Raw genomic sequence first — 19409 nt, 5'->3', positions numbered from 1 at the left:
ATTGTGACAGTATAACCTGGGCTGCATTCACTTGACTGAATCTGAACCAATGAAATAAATTAAAGCAGGAGATATCAATCCTCAATGATTGATCTCAGTCAATGATTTATACTGGGTTCCAAATCTGAAGAACCTGTTTCTCCCCACAGTGACATAACCCAAACATCAGAGTCAATTTTGAGTTCATTGTCATATGTAAAAGTACATGTATGAGCAGATGCAGTGAATGAGGAATATGAGCGAGGGTTCAGCGCCGACTGCCTGCCTTTTGAATCGCTGATGGGATGGATCTTTCTGATGCCGGAGAAGGTGTTTGTGGATCCCATCGCTTGCTGTTGCTGGAACCATTCTTTTTTTTTTGTGCTGGGGGTGGGTTTGATGTTTTTCTTTTAAAAGACTTCTCTGGTTCCCTTTGTTTCATGGCTATTTGGAGAAGATGAATCTCAGATTTGAATACTGCATCCATACTTCGATAATGAATGAACCTTTGAAAAATATACTTGCAGGCACGTAGCTTAGGATGTTTGAAAAAACAGCAACATGAGAATATAAGAGATCAGGTAATAGAGAAAGACCATTCAGCCCCTCAAGCCCGCTTTGCTACTCAATAAGATTGTGATTAATCTTCTACCCCAAACACTAACAAATTTCACAGCATACAGTGATATTAAATGTGTGATATTTCATATCACATCAGTGATATTAAACTTGGTTCCGATTCTGATTCAAACATTCTTTTAAATTTCTTTATAGTCCTTGAATCATTTAAAACCCAAGAAACTCATGATTTCTCCATTGAATGCAATGAGTGTTTGAGCCTCCACAGTCTATTACAGAGAACACCAGAGAACCACCACGTTTAGAGTGAAAAAATATAATTTCTGGATCACCTACCCTTTATACTGGATGTGATGCCTCGCTCTGGAATCCACAGGCAAAGAAAACATTCTTCCTGCATCTACCCTGTCGAGCCCTGTAAGATTTTTTCTTGCGTTTATACAAATTTTTTGAAGAATGAGATAACAGGTGGAAAATAAGAAATATTGGAAAATTACAGTGAATAAAGAATGTTATTTCTTAATTTTTAACCTTGTAATGAACACATTTTATTTTTAATTTCACTATATTGGAATAATTTCTGTTTTGAGCAATTGTTTGCTTGAGTAAGATGCTGGATATGGATCAATTCAAAGCAACCAATTGTCTGTAGATTTTCAATTCAGAATTTCAAGTTTTCCTGCGTTCGCCAGGATTATGAAAGTATTTCCTAATTGGTGGCTCTTCCACCAATCAGTGGTCCGTTGTCTGTTTTTTTCCATCTCCCCTATGCGCCTATTGGTAGGTCAGACTGATCGGAGTAGTGATTGGTTAGATTTCTCGTCATTCTCACCAATCGTTGATGTCGCACTACGATTGGTCTATACGGCTCACCGGGCTGGAATATGAACGAACGATGCAGGAAATAGACGAGCGGGGCCGCTGATTGGCGGGTGCGGTCGAGAAGGGCCCAGAGAATTGGTGGTTGGGACGTCCATTAAAGCCGAGCCGGCGGCTGGAGGTGGATCGGATTGGGCAAAGGCGAGGCGGCGGTAGAAGGTCCTGCCCTTCGCCGAGCGAGGATACAGGCGGGTGTTTGCGCGGTAGCTGCCGGAGGGGAAGGTGAGTGAGAGCGGGTAGGGCGATAGGGGGTTTGGTCTGTGCGACCTGCGACTGAAGGGTCAAGGCAGGGGAAGAAGCCTGCAGGGCGGAGTAAGCATCTCAGGCTGTCCGGGAGGAGTGGATTACCTGAGGCCTGTCGTGGAAGGGTGGGACTTGTGCGGGCCAGAGTCCAGAGGGTGTGAGGCGGCGGGGGTGTTGACCCAGCACCAGGCCTTCCCCTGGAGGGAGCCTTCATACAGCGCGCCTTGACTTCACCCCCTTCCCACCCATCGAGCTCAAGCCCCCCCCCCTTTTTTGTTGTTATTGTTTTCCATGTGTAATGACTGTTGCAATAAGCACTGGTGACAATGTTGACAAGATTAAAAGAGGGTCCGCTGTAGATAAGCAATGTTGATGTTCCTGGGTGTTGCCTTCAAATGTTTGTGAGTGTTATATTGCGGTGCACGGGGGGTGGGGGGGTGGGTGGAGGAACACTATCCGTGCAGCATCGGCTCAGCGAGGCAATGACAGTTGTGGGTGGGATAGCTAACCAAAAGCTTAAATTTACTGATTAAAAGCACGAAATAATTGTCTAGGTTTTATGGGGAGAGGAGTTAATGTTTTGGATGAATGATCCTTTAATGGAATTGAGAAGCTGTTAAATTGCTGATATTGGTTTTGGAACAGAGCAAAAGTTTAGCGTGTCTTTAATGTACAGAATATTTTGGAGAGTACTCTAATTTTATTTGAGAATGACTATGTACAAAGGCTATGTATGAAGTTCAATTTATTATCAAAGAGCATATATATCACCATATACAATCGTGAGATTCATTTTCTTGTGGGCATACTCCATACATATAGAATAGTTACCATAACACAATCAATGAAAGACTGCACTAATGTGGGTGTTTGTCCAGTGTGCAATAGGCAACAGGCTGTGCAAAGAAAGAAATAGCAATAATAAATAAATAAGCAATAAATATGGAGAATATGAGATGAAGACTACTTGAAAGAGAGTTCGTGGGTTGGAGGAACATTTCAATGATGGGGCAAATGAAGTTATCCCCTCTGGTTCAAGAGCCTGATGGTTGTGGGGTAATAACTGTTTCCGAACCTGGTGGTGTGAGTCCAGTGGCTCCTGTATCTTTTTCCTGATGGTAGCAGCGAGAAGAGAGCAGGTCCTGGGTGGTGGGGCCCCTGATGATGGATGCTGCTTTCTTGTGACAGTGCTTCACGTAGATGTACTCAATGGTGGGGAGGGTTTTACTTATGATAGACTGGGTCGTACTGACTAGTTTTGTTGGATTTTCCAGTCAATATACTCTCCTCCACACTTCTTTAGAAGTTTGTCAGAGTTTTAAATATCATGTTGAATCTCCACAATCTCCTAAGGAAGTAGCGGTGCTGCCATGCTTTCTGCATAACTGCACTTGCGTGCTGGGCACAGGACCGGACCTCCGAGATGATCACAGTAAGGAATTTAAAGTTGCTGACCTTCTCCATCGCTGATCCTCTGAGGATTAGCTCACGGACCTTTGGTTTTCTCCTCCTGAAGTCAATCAGTTCCTTGGTCTTGCTGGCATTGAGTAAGAGGTTTTTGCTGTGACACCACTCAGTCAGATTTTCAATCTCGCTCATATATGCTGATTTGATACCACCTTTGGTTTGACCAACAGCAGTGGTGTTGTCAGCATTATTGCATAGGGCATTGGAATGCTGCTTAGCCACCCGGTCTTGAGTATAAAGTGAGTAGAGCAGGGAGCTAGGCACACAGCCTGTGCTCATGGAGATTGCAGAGGAGATGTTGCCAATCTGAACTGTCTGGGATCTACAAGTGAGGAAATTGAGGATCCAGTTGCACAAGGAGGTATTGAAGTAAAGACTTGAACCGTATTGGTTATCATTGAGGCGTTTGTTTTTACTTTAGTACATAGAATAGTCCAGCACAGTACAGGCCCTTCGGCCCACAATGTTGTGCTGACCCTCAAACTCCGCCTCCCACATAACCCGCCACCTTAAATTCCTCCATATACCTGTCTAGTAGTCTCTTAAACTTCACTAGTGTATCTGCCTCCACCACTGACTCAAGCAGTGTATTCCACGCACCAACCACTTTCTGAGTTAAAAAAAAAATCTTCCTCTCGTATCCCCCTTGAACTTCCCACCCTTTACCTTAAAGCCATGTCCGCTTATATTGAGCAGTGGTGCCCTGGGGAAGAGGCGCTGGCTATCTATTCCTCTTAATATCTTGTACACCTCTATCATGTCTCCTGTCATCCTCCTTCTCTCCAAAGAGTAAAGCCCTAGCTCCCGTAATCTCAGATCATAATGCATACTCTCTAAACCAGGCAGGATCTTGGTAAATCTCTTCTGTACCCTTTCCAATGCTTCCACATCCTTCCTATAGTGAGGTGACCAGAACTGGACTTTATAAGAAGTGATAGTATTCAGGACCTGCCACAACTGTCGAGCATCCTTCGTTGATTGAAGTTTAGTCTGGAATTGCCACTTTGCCCATGAGATTGCTTTTTGGAGATCATATCTGGACCTCTTGTAACTTGCTTAAATGCCTCTGTCCTGACCCTCAATAGATTAAAGATTTCATGGTTCATCCAGGGAAAACTCTGAAAGATTTCCCTGGGTACACTCGTCTACAGCTGTTTTAATAAAGTCTGTGTCAACCACGGTGTACTCATTCAGATCCACAGATGAGTCCTTGAACACAGCATTGACTAGTGACGTTATTCGTTTTGTTTTTGCCTATACTTTCTGGGAATTTGGTCACCAGAAGGATGCTGTTGCTCCTGTTAATAGGAATTCACGTGAAGAAGTGGGGTAGTGAGCATATGAATGTGTTTGTTGTGTTTTGATAGCTGTTACGATGAGCCAGTGTAGATGTAATGTGTAACGATCTCCTTTGTTGTAAATGTCTGTCGCTCCGGAGCATATTTTAGGCAGAAAGCATATGTATTTTGTGAAATGAATGTTATGTGACTTGTAATTGGTAGCTGTATATCTTGGAGCAGAGACTACTTGAGTAAACTATCAACACATTGGAATCAGATTTATTATCATTGATGTGATGTGAAACTTGTTTGGCAGCAGCAGTTCAGTGCAAAGACAAAGATCTATACATTACAAAACTAAATACTGTAGTGCAAAAAAAGGAATTGTGTTGGTGGACTGTTCAGAAATCTGGAGGAGGTAAAAAGCTGTTTCTGAATCAGTCAGTGTTGGTCTTCAGTCTTCCATATTGTCTTGATGGTAGTAACAGCAAAAAGACTTGTCCTCGATGGCGAGGGCCCTCAATGATGGATGCCTCCTTGAGGCACAGTTTCCTGAAGATGTCCTGGAAAGCGGAGAGGGTTATGCCTATGATGGAGCCTGCTGAATCCATGCTAATTCTATTTTCTGAGCCCTGAGACAGAAACCATTATCTCCTGTGACTGATGAAGAACTTTGCATTTCTGCAATGCAACTTTTTTTTTACTTCTAGTTAACTTTGAATGACATTAGTTTGTAATCTGTGAACAACTGTTCATAGCATGGTTCATAATCCCAGTTCATTGAAAGAAATAGATTTGTATAACTTGAGAAGATCGATGTTTTGTAATTCAAATTGAATTTGTTGGATATAGTCTGCAGGTCAGGCAGTATCTTTAAAGAGAATGAAACTTTTAATTTGTTGACCTTTAGCCACAACCAGAGGCGTTTAGTGAATGGGCTTAATTTGAGTTGCAAAGAAGTGGATGCATTCAAGGGAGCCATGAGTGTGTGAGTTGAGGTGGTGAAGAGGAAATGGGCAATACATACTGGTAATGCTGTTTTTGGAGAAGAACAGCAACGTTTTTGAGGTCCTGGCTAATATTAAAATCAATACAGGAGATCTTATTGTCATATTGGTGTTTGTAAGATTTGTGTGTAAATTGATGCATTTCCGACTTTATAACAGTAACTGTTTTGTACTTCCAGAGTACTTGATTGGCCCTAAAGGACTTTGAGACATCCTGAAAGTGAAATGAAAGGCAGTGTATAAATATAAGGTTTGTTTTTATTTGATTCCCCTGCATAAACTGGATAAAAATTCTCCTGAGGTACAGCTGATTCTGCTTCTGTCTGCTCCTCTACTTTCTCCATCTTCTGAACTATTCAATCAGAGAATTCAAGTTCCTGCATTAAGCAGCTCTCCATTTGAGGATTTTTGTCAATGATATTAACTGTCAGTTTAACTGCTGACTGTATTGCCAGCTGAGGCCTTCCCTTTTATTTGATCAGAGTGTCTCTTGACTTGACCTTTGAAATCTCTGCTCTTTGCTGGATTGGCTGTCAGAGACATAGCATCTGTGATGGTAGATTTTTTTTAAACAGTCACGGTTAAGTACCAAGCTTGTTCAGTTGATGCTGAATATTAAAATGCCATGCATTTATGGTAATGATAAAACCTGAATTCTGAATACATCAAGAATTTGTATTAGGAACAAAGTTTGATGAGTAAACTTGGATTTGTGCTCTAGAATTATGTTCATTTGTGATGGCAAAAGATGCCAATGTGGAAGAAATGGGTTCTTCCTTACAGTGAGAGTTGTAGAGCACAATACCCTTTGGCCCATCTAGTCCATGCCCAACTATCATTTTTTCCTCGTCCTATTGACCCATCCCTGGGCATTTCATACCCCTTCACTCTAGGTATTTATCCAAACTACTTGAACAACAATCAAACCTGCTTCCACCACTTCCACTGGCAGCTCATTTCACACTTGGACCACCTTCTAATTCAAATGTTCCCAACCTGGGGTCCACAGATCCCTCAGTTAATAAGCAGGGCTTCATGGCATAAAAAGGTTGGGAACCCCTTCTCTAAGTGAAGAAGGTCCCCCTGTAGTTCTGCATAAATATTTACCTTTCATCCTTGTATCTGATAGCTCTAGTCTCACTCAACCTCAGGAGAGCATGTTGTTTGGGTTGTTCTACAATTAGTTCTGTGTAGAATGAACCCAGATATGAAGAGTTCAAATAACCATTTGTATTCTAGTCACAGTTTTGTGCAGAGGATTATAAAGTAAAGCTTGTTGCTGGTATTTTGAAAATTGCACTGTTCTATGTGAATGAAATTGTGATTTTTTTTTTCATCTGCACATGTGACTTTGATTTTGAGCCAAATGGCCATGATAGGTGGAGAGCCAGGTAGTGTTGAAGCAGGACTTGCAGAAAGACTTGAGCAGTTTAGGAGAATGGGCAAAGAGATGACAGATGCACTACAGTGTAGGGAAGTGTATAGTCATGCACTTTGGTAGAAAGCATGAAGGTTCTTCTTAAAGGAGAGTATATTCGGAAATCAAGTGTGAAGTGATTTGGGAGTCTTAGTGCAGAATCCCTTAAAGGTTAACTTGCAGATTAAGTCAGCGGTAAGGAAGACAAATTCAGTGTTAACATTCATTTCGAGAGGATCAGAATATAAAAGCAAGGATGTAATGCTGAGACTTTGTAAGGCATTGGCTAGACAACACTTGAAATATGGACAGCAGTTTTGGGACCCTTTGAAAGGATGTGCTGGCATTTTAGAGAGTCCAGAGGAGGTTCACAAAAATAATCCTCGAAGTGAAATGGTTAGCGTCTGAGGAGTGTTTGATAGCTCTGGGCCAGTACTTGCTGGCAGGTTTCAGTGGGATTCCCCCTTCACTGGAATGAGGGGTGATCTCATTGGAACCTAGTGAATACTGAAAGACCTAGATACAGTGAATGTGGAGAGAATGCTGCTTATAGTGAGGGAATCCAGGACCAGAAGACACAACCTCAGAGTAGATGGATGTCCCTTTAGAGGAGAGATGAGGAATTTTTTTACTCAGAGGATGGTGAAACTGTGGAATCTTTTTTTACCACAGATGGTTTTGGAAGCCAAGTCATTTGGTATATTTAAAGCAGAGATTGATGGTTTCTTGATTAGAAATGGCTTCAAAGGTTACCGGGAGGAGGCAAGGGAATGGGGTTGAGAGGGATAATAAATCTGCCATGTGGAATGACAGAGCAGACTTGATGGGTTAAATTGCTTAATTCTGCATCTATAGCTTGTAGTCTTATTATGAAATGCTGTTAATTTGTGAATTGTATTAAGTAATTAAAATCTAATAGAACGTTTAACTACCTAGGAGTGGCCTTTAAAATAAGCACTTGGATTCTAAGTTTTATCTGTCTTCTAAATCAAAGAAGCTTAACTTTACTATGTTCTGTTTCTGTGAAGTGCAGAAAAACATTTATAGAAATTTTTTTATTGTTTATAAGTAAAAGAAATTACAGTGTCATAATGTTAATGGTGGCTTTTTGTACATTAAGTGACACATCAATTGTTGGGGTATAGGATATAATGCAGTCAATTTTCTCATGCCTTGCAATGAAAATGTTGAAATATGGTCTGTCACAGACTTGTACAAATAGATTGAGGTGATCTAATCAGATAGTGCTTTCACAATTTTGTTTTGAATCTAAGCTAAACTCTCTGCAGTGACGTCAGATGCTTGTCAAACTTTTCCTATCTACACGCGATAGTTCATACTTTTTAATTTTTATAAAGCAGAAAACATTGGGAATATTGAGAATAAGTAATGAAATGAGAACTCAACTTTTAAAAAAAAAATTGAACACATTCTACAAACCGTTGCATCTGTGAACAGGAAGAAGTTAATATTTCATGTCGGGTATTTACCTTTCCGGCTTAAGTGTTTTGCAGCATTATTCATTTTGAGCTCAAACTTATGGGTTTTTTCTGAGAACCTTGGAGCCACCTCCTGTTCTGTGCTCAAGAGAAATTTGCTGCAGTTTGAAATGCACAGTTTAATCTTGAACATGCTTCCGCCTGAAAGACTAATCGTTTGTGATCTCGCATGTCTGCTCAACTGTTCGTTGCCCGGAGGTCACACTTGATGTGTTTTTACATGACTGTAGACTTTTTGTACAGAAATGCAGCAAGATTGTATCAAACACCAAACCTGCATTTAATTCTCGGGGAATACTTTGAATCCACGAGGGTGCATGGTACCCAGGCTGATCTCACGATTTCCTACATACTTTGTCATTCGGAGCTTTATGAAAAAGGATCTGTTGAGTTCTGTATTTTCACCCAAACAATGTAAACGCCCTATTGTTGATTTGAATGTAAGAATCATCCAAGACCTTTGTATGAGCATCATTCAAGTTTCTGGGATTTCCATACAAAGTGGCTTGGTTTGCATGCTGGTTTGAGCTGACTGAACACCCTCTGCAGCTCAGTCTTGGCTCTACTGCTAGATCCTGTAATGACATTGTGTGACCTCGGGTGAGAATAACAAATTTCGACTCTTTGGGATTTGAGGTCGTGGAAATGACTTGGGAAATGGTGTTGCGGTCAAAATCAGATCAATCTTGATTTTAATTCAATGGCAGTGCAGCCTGCATCATCTCAACCCATGTATTTTTAAAATAATCAGAATAAGGCTTAGTATCACCGGCCTGCATCGTGAAATTTGTTGACTTTGCGGCTGCGGTACAATGCATTACACAATAGAGAAAAAACTGAATTGCAGTATTTAAATAGACGTTAAATAAGCAGTGCAAAAATAGAATTTAAAAAAAAACTAGCGAAGGTGTTCATGGCTTCAATGTTCATTTGGAAATCGGATGACAGAGGGGAAAAAAATTGTTCCTGAATAGTTGAGCGTGTGCCTTCAGGCTTTTGTACCTCCTTGCTGATGATAGCAATGAGAACAAGGCATGGTCTGAGAGATGGGGTCCTGAATGATGGAATCTCCTAGAAGATGTCTTGGATCCTATGGAGGCTAGTGCCCGTGATGGAGCTGATTAAGTTACAGCTCTGCAGCTTATTTGCATTCTGTGCGGTAGCTCCCCACATACCAGATGGTGCTGCAGCCAGCTAGAATGCTCTTCACGGTACATCCGAAGAAATTTTTGAGAAATTATGTATTAAAAGTTAAATATTTAGTTCTGTGAATTTTGTCTTTTTGGTGTATAGGATATATTAAATTTACTTGTTTGTTTACTGCAACATGTTTCATTCATTTAGTCATAACATTGTTCTTGATAAAAATTAGGTTTACTCTGATTATTTAGAGTCTTCAATGAAGTGCTTTTTGATAAGGAAGCTTGGGGGAGAACTAAATTATTTAGTATTGGTGGGAATAAACTCTCTCACTGGATTGTCAGTATTTAGTATTGGTGGGGATGAACTCTCACTGGATTGTCATTGCTCCTGGTGGTGTTGAGCTGGTTTTGCTCTCTAGTTTTAAGACTTTAATCTTGATTGGATTCATAGAACGCTACAGCACAGATAAAGGCCCTAGTCTGTACCGAATTATTAATCTGCCTAGTCCCGTCGACCTGCATCCAGCCCATAGCTCTCCATACTTCTCATTCCATGTACATTCCCAAATTTCTCTTAAATGTTGAAATCAAATCCAAATCCACCACTTCCACTGGCAGCTTGGTCCAAAACTGTCACTTACTCTCTGAGTGAAGTTTCCACCCATGCACAACAGCGCCTCTTTCACCTCAGACAGTTGAGGAAGTTTGGTGTGGGCCCCCAAATCCTAAGGACTTTCTACAGGGGCACAATTGAGAGCATCCTGACTGGCTATGTCACTGCCTGGTATGGGAACTGTACCTCCTTTAATCGCAGGACTCTACGTAAAGTGGTGTGGACAGCCCAGGGCACCTGTAGTTGTGAACTTTCCGTGATTTCAGGTGTGTAAAAAGGGCCTGTAGATTCACTGGGGACCCCAGTCACCCCAACCACAATCTATTCCAGCTGCTACCATCCAGGAAACGGTACCACAGCATAAAAGTCAGGACCAACAGGCTCCGGGGCAGCTTTGTCCACCAGGCCATCAGACTGATTAACTCATGCTGATTTGAGTGTATTTCTGTTATGTTGCCTGTTCTATTCATTATAGATTATTATAAATTAGTATGATCGTACATTTAGACAGATGTAATGTAAAGATTTTTACTCATGTATGTGAAGGAAGTAAGAAATAGTCAATTCAAATCACCTTTCAGCCTTAACCAACGACCTCTAGTTCTAGTCTCACCCAACCTCCATGGCAAAAGCCTGTTTACATTTACTTTGTCTCTCTATACCCCTCATAATTTTGTATACTTTTATCAAATCTCTCCTCATTTTTCTACACTAAGGAATAAAGTCCTGACCTATTCAACTTTTCCCTATAACTCAGGTTCTCAAGTCCTGGCAACATCCTTGTAAATTTTCTCTGCACTCTTTCAGTCTTACTGATAGCTTACTGATAGGTAAGCTATCAGTGACCAGAATGCACACAATACTCCAAATCAGGCATTATCAATTTCATATACAGCTTCAGCATAGCTTCCTAACTCCTGTACTCAATACTTTGATTTATGAAAGACAATGTACCAAGAGCTCTCTTTTCCACCGTATGTATTTGTGATGCCACTTTCAGGGAATTATGAAAATGTATTGCTGGATCTGGCTGTTCTACCACACTCTTTAGCGCCCTACTGCTCACAGTGGAAGTTCTACCCTTGTTTGTCCTCCCTAAATGTAATACCTCACAGTTGTCTGCATTAAATACCACCTGCCATTTTTAGCACATTTTTCCAGCTGGTCCAGAACCTGCTGTAAACTTTGATAACCTTCCTCTCTGTCGGTCTTGGTGTCATCTGCAAATTTGCTAATCCAGAAACATGGATTCTGTATGTTTAGGATGTTTAGCATTTGTATGTTTACCAATTATGTAAACGATGATCCTGAAATCACTGTACTGTGTGGATTAAATCAGAATATTTAAAAGAAAACAATTATTGCTGATCCATTGGTGCTAAAACATAACATTTCAGTGGAAATAATCTGTGGATTGTGTCCACTGGGGTAGTTGAAGGCCCATTGTGTCTCTGTTTCTGAATCAGAGTTTGCTAGAGACTGAAGGGTTAGAGGGCTGTGTATGTGAGTGGGAGGGAAGAACACATTTGTTGTGTGTGTTCTGTGTTGTTGTCCAACTATCTTCCCACTGGACTTGTGGGTTGCTCCCAGCTTATCCTTGGGTGTGTTGATTGTTACTGCAAATGACACACTTCTCTGCATACTTCAATGTACTAGTGATAAATCATCTTGAGTCTTGTTTGTGGACATTGCACTACTTTACAGAGAACAAACTTGAAAGATTTATACCATATTTCTGTCATCATTGTACGTATTTTGAAGCTGTACATAGTCCACCATAGTCCAAAAACTGGTTTGCATCCCACTGGGAAAGTTTCAATTTGCAAAGCTTGAGAGGTGAACGGGCTGGGCAAAATGCTGTTATTGGTGCAAACTTCATTTTAGTAAAAGTTGTCGTAATTTTTGCGAGAACAGCAATAGGTTGTAGTGTCATTGCCTCTTTGGTGTACACACATCAGTGTGATTGACTCAGAACTGCAAAGCAAGCTGGTTGTACCAAAACCGAGAGGGAGGAATGTGCATTGAATTCCGGGCTTGCCAAAGGTTCCATTTCACAATAAAATGGATCCTCCTGAAGAAATGTTTTAATGTAAATTGATAATTTTGCTTTAGTTAACGGAAGATCTTTCATCTCTTTGTACACCTATAATTGATAAATGATCTGGAACCTTTCAGTTTAAAATTGCCTCTTTGTTCTTTACGATCAGTTCTGAAAGCATTAGACACTTGCACTTTTATTTTGCTGCATCTGATGTTTATTTTTGTCCATTTAACGTAAATGCCCTTTTAAAGTTTGCATCATGTGCCTTGTTTGCTGCTTGCATTTGGAAAAATATGGCGAGCCTCAGTACTTTTAGACTTGCACATATTAGACCATAAGACATAGAAACAGTATTAGACAATTCGGTCCATCATTCCATCATGGCTAATTTACTTATCTCAGCACCATTCTCCTGTCATCACCCCATAACCTTTGACGCCCCTACTATCAATCTCTGCTTTAAATTTACCCAGTGACTCGGCTCCAGAGCTGTCTGTGGCAATGACGTACACAGATTCACCACCCTCTGGTTAAAGAAATTCCTCCTCACCCCTGTTCTAAAGGGATGCCCTCTACTCTGAGGCCAGTTTTCAAGTGTCAGTAGAACAAAATGTATTGCTCAATATAAATCTCAATTTATGCCATCAGTATTCACTGAGCTATATGTCTCATGGTGGGTGGTAAGTGCTGGTTGGTATCAACATTTTAATAATGTAAGTGAAAGCTTGGTTTGACAGTGTATACTTTATTGTCGCCAAACAATTGGTACTAGAACGTACAATCATCACAGCGATATTTGATTCTGCACTTCCCACTCCCTGGATTACAAATATTAAAAATAGTAAAAATTAGTAAATATTAAAATTTTAAATGATCATAAATAGAAAATAGAAAAATGGAAAGTAAGGTAGTGCAAAAAAACCGAGAGGCAGGTCTGGATATTTGGAGGGTACGGCCCAGATCTGGGCCAGGATCAGTTCAGCAGTCTTATCACAGTTGGAAGGAAGCTCTTCCCAAATCTGGCCGTACGAGTCTTCAAGCTCCTGAGCCTTCTCCTGGAGGGAAGAGGGACGAAAAGTGTGCTGGCTGGGTGGGTCGTGTCCTTGGTTACCCTGGCAGCACTGCTCCGACAGCGTGCGGTGTAAAGTGAGTCCACGGACGGAAGATTGGTTTGTGTGATGTGCTGTGCCGTGTTCGTGATTGTCTGCAGCTTCTTTTGGTCTTGGACAGGACAACTTCCATACCAGGTTGTGATGCACCCTAGAAGAATGCTTTCTACGGTGCATCTGTAAAAATTAGTGAGGGTTTTAGGGGACAGGCCAAATTTCTTTAGTTTTCTCAGGAAGTAAGGGTGCTGGTGGGCCTTGGCAGTGAACTCTGCTTGGTTGGACCAAGTCAGGTCATAATTGAAATTGCTTTACAGAACATCGTGCTTATCAATTTAGTAGAAGATTAGAATGAGTATTTTGTAAAATGAGTTTTGAGGAACTATAGAGATCCATAATTCTTTAAGTGGCATCACAGGTAGGTGGGATCATAGAGAGCTTTTGGTGCATTTGGCCTTCATAGATCAAAATATTGAGTCCAGGAATTGAAATGTCATATTGAAGTTGTATAAGATGTTGGTGAAGCCAAATTTGGATTATTATGTCCAGTTCACCTACCTGCAGGAAAGACATCAGTAATATTGGAAGAATACAGAGTAAATTTACAAGGATGCTGCTGGGACTTAGACCCAAGTCTAAGTGAATAGGTTAGGACTTTATACATTGGTCCCTTTAGGATGATGAGGGAATAAATGATAAGAGGTATACAAAATTATGAAGGGTATGGATAGGGTTAATGTAAGCAGGTTTTTTTCCACTGAGGGTGTGACTAGAACTAAATGTTGTAGGTTAAGGGTGAAATATTTCAGGGCAATCTGAGGGAAACTTCTTTTCTCGGAGAGTGGTGCGAATGTGGAATAAGCTGCCATTGGCAGTAGTGGATGTGGATTTGATTGCATATTTAAGAGAAGTTCTGAGGGTTATGGGGGAGCTAGGTCCATGTGCTGGTAGATGAGACTAGGCAGAATAATGGTTTGGCACAGACTAGATGGGTGGAGGGCCTCTTTCTGGGCTGTAGTAATCTATGACTAAACCAGGATCCCATTTGGGATTATGCATAGGACTATCGAACAACAAATTGTCCATTAACCTGAGCAGAAATGTAACAACTACATAATTGTCATAATTTGTAACCTTGATCTAATGCTGCAAGAAATTTTGAGCTTCCTGCCTGTATTGCAAGAACTGTATTTGGAAAGTAAAAGAACTGCCGATTCTTCTGGGAACTGCACATCAGCTGGAAATTTGAACAATTCTTTGTATCCAGGGTGTTTCCTACTGTTATGTACTGAATCAGGTTTAATATCACTGCCATATGTCATATAATTTGTTGTCATTGTGGCAGCAGTACAATGCAATACATAATAGAAAAAGATTTGAGTTACTAAGTATATTAGTTATATTAAATAAGTAACGCAAAAATAGAAAATAAATGTAGTGAGATAGTGTTTATGGGTTCAACATCCATTCAGAAATTGGACGACAAGGGAAGAAACTGTTCCTGGATCATTGAGTTCGTGCCTTCGGGCTTCTGTATCTCCTTTCAGATGAAAACAAGGCATGCCCTGGGTGATAGGGGTCCTTAATGATGGACACCCCCTTTTTGCAGCATTGCTCCTTGAAGGTGTCCTGAATACTAGGGAGGATAGTGCCCATGATGGAGCTGGCTAAGTTTACAAGTCTCTGCAGCTTACTTTGATCCTGTGCAGTAGCCTCCCCCCATGGTGCAGCCAGTTAGAATGCTCTACTTGTGGTTAGTATCTGTTATGACAGTCTCCTAAGGGTGACATTAATAAAAACAATGAAGAACAAAATGCAGTGTGTTTCTTCAAAAATGGCCACCAATCTTAAATATTTGCTTTGAGTTTTGGATAACATTTTACAAACTTAATTATTCATTTTTACCTCCTTGTAAACCTGTTAAGACAATAAAAATCAGAATTGTACATCATAGGAACAGGCCATGTAGCTTGTCCATCTGACATTGAGCACCTGTTCATATTAACTGTAATATCCATTCTTCGATCCAGATTGAAGAGTTTCTAACTAGTGTCATTCGCATGCACTTGCATGGCTGTTAGACACTACACCATGCTAAACATGAGCAGTTTTTAAATAGCATCAGTTGCATGTGTTTGTGTGTTGTATTATCCATTTTGGCCATGGGGCACTGATTCAAAGAACAGTGATTTTTGATAATTTGTTTTTTATTGACTTCAAAAAAATTTCAGACCCTTGCCAAGATGCCACAAAAAGATTTGACACTAGCCGAAAAGAATTGCCCTAGGTGACTGCTAATTTTGTTCATTTACAGTCAATTAAAAGAACACGACAGTATACTGGATGAATTCGAAGTTCAAATTTCAAAGTAAATTTATTGTCTAAGCGCATACAGTATATGACACCTTGTACAACCCTGAGATTCATTTTCTTATGAGCATTCATAGTAAATACAAGAAACAAAATCAATGAAATACCACTACCAACAGGACAGACAGACAACCAATGTGCGATAGATGACAAACTGCAAATTCAAAAAAAAAATATTGAGAACATGAGATGAAGAGTCCTTGAAAGTGAGCGCATAGTTTGTGGGAAAATTTCAGTGATGGGGAGAGTGAAGTTATCCCTCCTGATATATTTCAGTGATGGTCGAGGGATTAATGACTGTTCCTGAGCCTGGTGTTGTGGGTCATTAGGCTCCTGTACCACTGTCCAGATGGCGGCAGCAGCATGAAGAGGGCATGGCCTGGATGGTGGGGGTCCATGATGATGGATTCTGCTTTGCTGTGACAGCACTGTGAAGATGTGCTCAATGTTGGGGACTGCTTTACATGTGATGGACTGAGTTATATTCACTACCTTTTGTGGGCTTTTCCATTCAAGGGTATTGGTATTTCCATACCAGGCCATGACGCAACTAGTTAACATACACTCCACCACACATCTACAGAAATTTGTTAGTTTTAGATGTCATGCCAGATCTTTTGCAAACTTCTGGGAAGTGGAGGTGTTGTCATGCTTTATTTGTAATAGCACTTGTTTACTGGGCCCATGACAGGAGCTCTGAATTGATAAAGCAGAAGACCTTAAAGTTGCTGACACTCTCCACCACTGATTGCCTAATGAGGACTGGCTCATGGATCTCTAGTTTCCTCCTCATAAAGTCAATAATCATCTCTTTGGTCTTGCTGACATTGAGTGAGAGGTTGTTGTTATGGCACCACTAAGCCAGATTTTCAGTCTCCCTCCTATATGCTGATTTGTCTCCACCTTTGATTCAGCCTACAACAGTGGTGTTGTCAGAAAACTTTAAATATGGCATTGGAGCTGTGCTTAGCTTCGCAATCATAAGTATAAAGTGAGTATAACCGTGGGCTAGATACTACCTTGTGGTGCAGCTGTGCGGATGGAGATTGTGGAGGAGATGTTTCCAATCTGAACTGACTGGGATCTGAAAGTGAGGAAATCAAGGATCCATTTGTACAAGGAGGTATTGAGGTTGGGGTCTTGAAGCTTATTAATTAGTTTTGAGGGATTACAGTGAGCTGTAGTCAATGAAGAGCATCCTGATATGTGCATCTTCGTTGTCCAGATGTTCCATGGTTGAGATGTTGATAACTATTACAAACTAATACAATTTTATACTACTGTACTAATATTGATAGTGTTCTAATTACTTTATACTTTATTGTCGCCAAACAATTGATACTAGAACATACAATCATCACAGTGATATTTGATTCTGCGATTCCTACTCCCTGGATTACAAATATTAAATATTAAAAATAGTAAAAATTGGTAAATATTAAAAATTTAAATTATATATCATAGGAAATAGAAAAATGGAAAGTAATTTAGTGCAAAAAAAAACACCGAGAGGCAGGTCCGGATATTTGGAGGGTACGGCCCAGATCCGGGTTAGGATCCGTTCAGCAGTTTGTTCTATATTGCATGTAACTGCCTAACACAATGTAGTTAAATGGTTTCTACCTTAACTATTTCTATGAAACTGGATAATTGGGGCAGCCACTTAATTGGGCCATAATGTACTGGTCCCAAAATCTCCCAATTAATGAGAATCCACTATTTATAAAATCTACCCTTTATTATAAATTGATCTAATCTACAGTCCAATCTTGTTCCAGAGTTTGCATGGAAGCATTATATTAAAAACCAGCTTAACCTTTGACAAAAGTCTGATTTGTAAAAATGTCCAAAATATTCCAATGTAAACTTAATATCAAAGTACATAGGTCAAGATATACAACACTGAGATTCATTGTCTTGCTGGCATGCTCAATAAATCCATAGAATAATAACCATAACAAAATCAACAGAAGACCATATATTGGGGTTACTTGAATTTTTACTGCAAAGAACAAATTATGTGCTGTAAATTTCTACTTAATGCAGCCCTAACAGCATCAAATTCTTGTCCAAATGTAAGTAATGGTGTCATCTCATGCCCACACTAGAAAGTGCATTTGATGTATTTCAATGCAGTACATGTGAGCAGTGTAACAGTTTTGAATCGTGAAACTAGTACAATGTATAAAATTTTCCATTTGACATCTGAAAGTTGGGTAGATAAATGGAGTGCATGTTACTTGTTTGCTGTTTTTTTGAGCCCTGATGGTGGTGGGAGTTGTTAGATTACTAGATGAGTAATTAAATGCCTGAGCTAACAATCCTCATCATGGAAGCGGTGGAATTTTAATTTCACTTAAACTTCATTTTTAAGATTGCTTCCAAGTTTTCAGGCGGCCAAAGATGAGAATTGAATGTAGTTCTTGCCAGTAATCTCTCTGTCTCTCTGTCTCTCTGTCTCTCTGTCTCTCTGTCTCTCTGTCTCTCTGTCTCTCTGTCTCTCTGTCTCTCTGTCTCTCTGTCTCTCTGTCTCTCTGTCTCTCTGTCTCTCTGTCTCTCTGTCTCTCTGTCTCTCTGTCTCTCTGTCTCTCTGTCTCTCTGTCTCTCTGTCTCTCTGTCTCTCTGTCTCTCTGTCTCTCTGTCTCTCTGTCTCTCTGTCTCTCTGTCTCTCTGTCTCTCTGTCTCTCTGTCTCTCTGTCTCTCTCCTCCCCGAGTTCTGAGGAATACTCTGCAGGATTGGGGAGTGCCCAGTTAGAGGCTGCGAACCTGAGGTAAGAGGGGGTAACTTCACACGAAGGGTAGTGAGTTACCTGGAATAAGTGGCCAGAGGAAGTGGTTAAGGTGGATGCCATTGCAACATTTAACAGGCATTTATATAGGTACATAGGGTGGGGGGCTTGAGTTATGGGCTGAATGTGAGCATCTAGAACTATGGGAAGAATATTGTGGTTGGCATGGACCATTAGGGCCAAAGGGCCTGTTTCTGTGCTGTATCACTGACTAATGAAGAAATATTGCTTTCTGAGATAATAAATCATCGCTGGCATGGTACACACTTTTTAAGCCATGCCTAGTCGTTTTATTGGGTTAAGACTATCATACTCAATTATCTGTGCAGTCTTCAATATTCTTAATTTGTACAGTTGTAATTGGAGAAATATAATCCAGTTGCTTGGGTTTTTTCTCCAATTCAAAATGTCTGATTCTTAATCCAAGCATGTTTATAAATTTAGTTTTTAGATTTAAGCCATAATTTGTAATGCACATAGATTATTTGCATTTCACTACATAAAAAAGCACCTTTGTATCAACATTTTGGAGAAAGAAATACTGATTGCACTCCTAATTCTAAACTAGAATATTTCCTACTTAATTATCGTTAGTTGGCAGACAACTTCCTGCTTCAGTATTTGTCACTGATTCCTAAAATTTGAGCTGTGCACTCATCTTGCATAAGACTTGGGATCTAGTTAAATTTGGTCCATTTTGCAGTGCTCCATTACTCTGAAAGGAAATTCTGCGGTTGCTTCTGTCCTCTATCTCCATGATTCCTTTCGAGCTGCACTCCAGTATTGATTAATCAAAAGCCCCTTCTGTCACATCTAATTTTACTGAACTGCATTTACATCTGCTATGTACTATGAACGATTAGTGTCCAGATGTCTTGCTTTCTGTTTGACTCCTTTGTTAGCTATCCTGTGGGAGTTGTGAAGTGCAGGCTTGTGCTGCAGTGGAACACAAGGAGGGCGAATAGATAGAAAGAGGCTTGAAACAAGGGGACTGGTTC

At 40.3% G+C, this 19409-nt stretch overlaps 1 protein-coding gene across 2 annotated transcripts in view; it reads left to right on the top strand.

Annotated features, from left to right (window-relative positions):
• The first annotated feature begins 1522 nt into the window (after positions 1-1522).
• The window catches only part of csk (C-terminal Src kinase), a 138290-nt gene continuing 120403 nt past the window's right edge, over positions 1523-19409 (top strand). The window contains exons 1-2 of one of the 2 annotated variants that reach the window (XM_063070484.1): positions 1526-1659; positions 5614-5684. The gene's annotated coding sequence lies outside the window, so the exon portion shown is untranslated. Of the gene's footprint in view, positions 1660-5613; positions 5685-19409 lie in introns of both variants that reach the window. The other variant, XM_063070485.1, reaches the window with a different exon arrangement.

Source organism: Mobula hypostoma, chromosome 18, assembly GCF_963921235.1.
Source record: "Mobula hypostoma chromosome 18, sMobHyp1.1, whole genome shotgun sequence".
NCBI classification, from domain to species: Eukaryota; Metazoa; Chordata; class Chondrichthyes; order Myliobatiformes; family Myliobatidae; genus Mobula; species Mobula hypostoma.
Note: the sequence above shows the minus strand (reverse complement) of the source record. Positions and strands in the feature narration are given on the sequence as shown.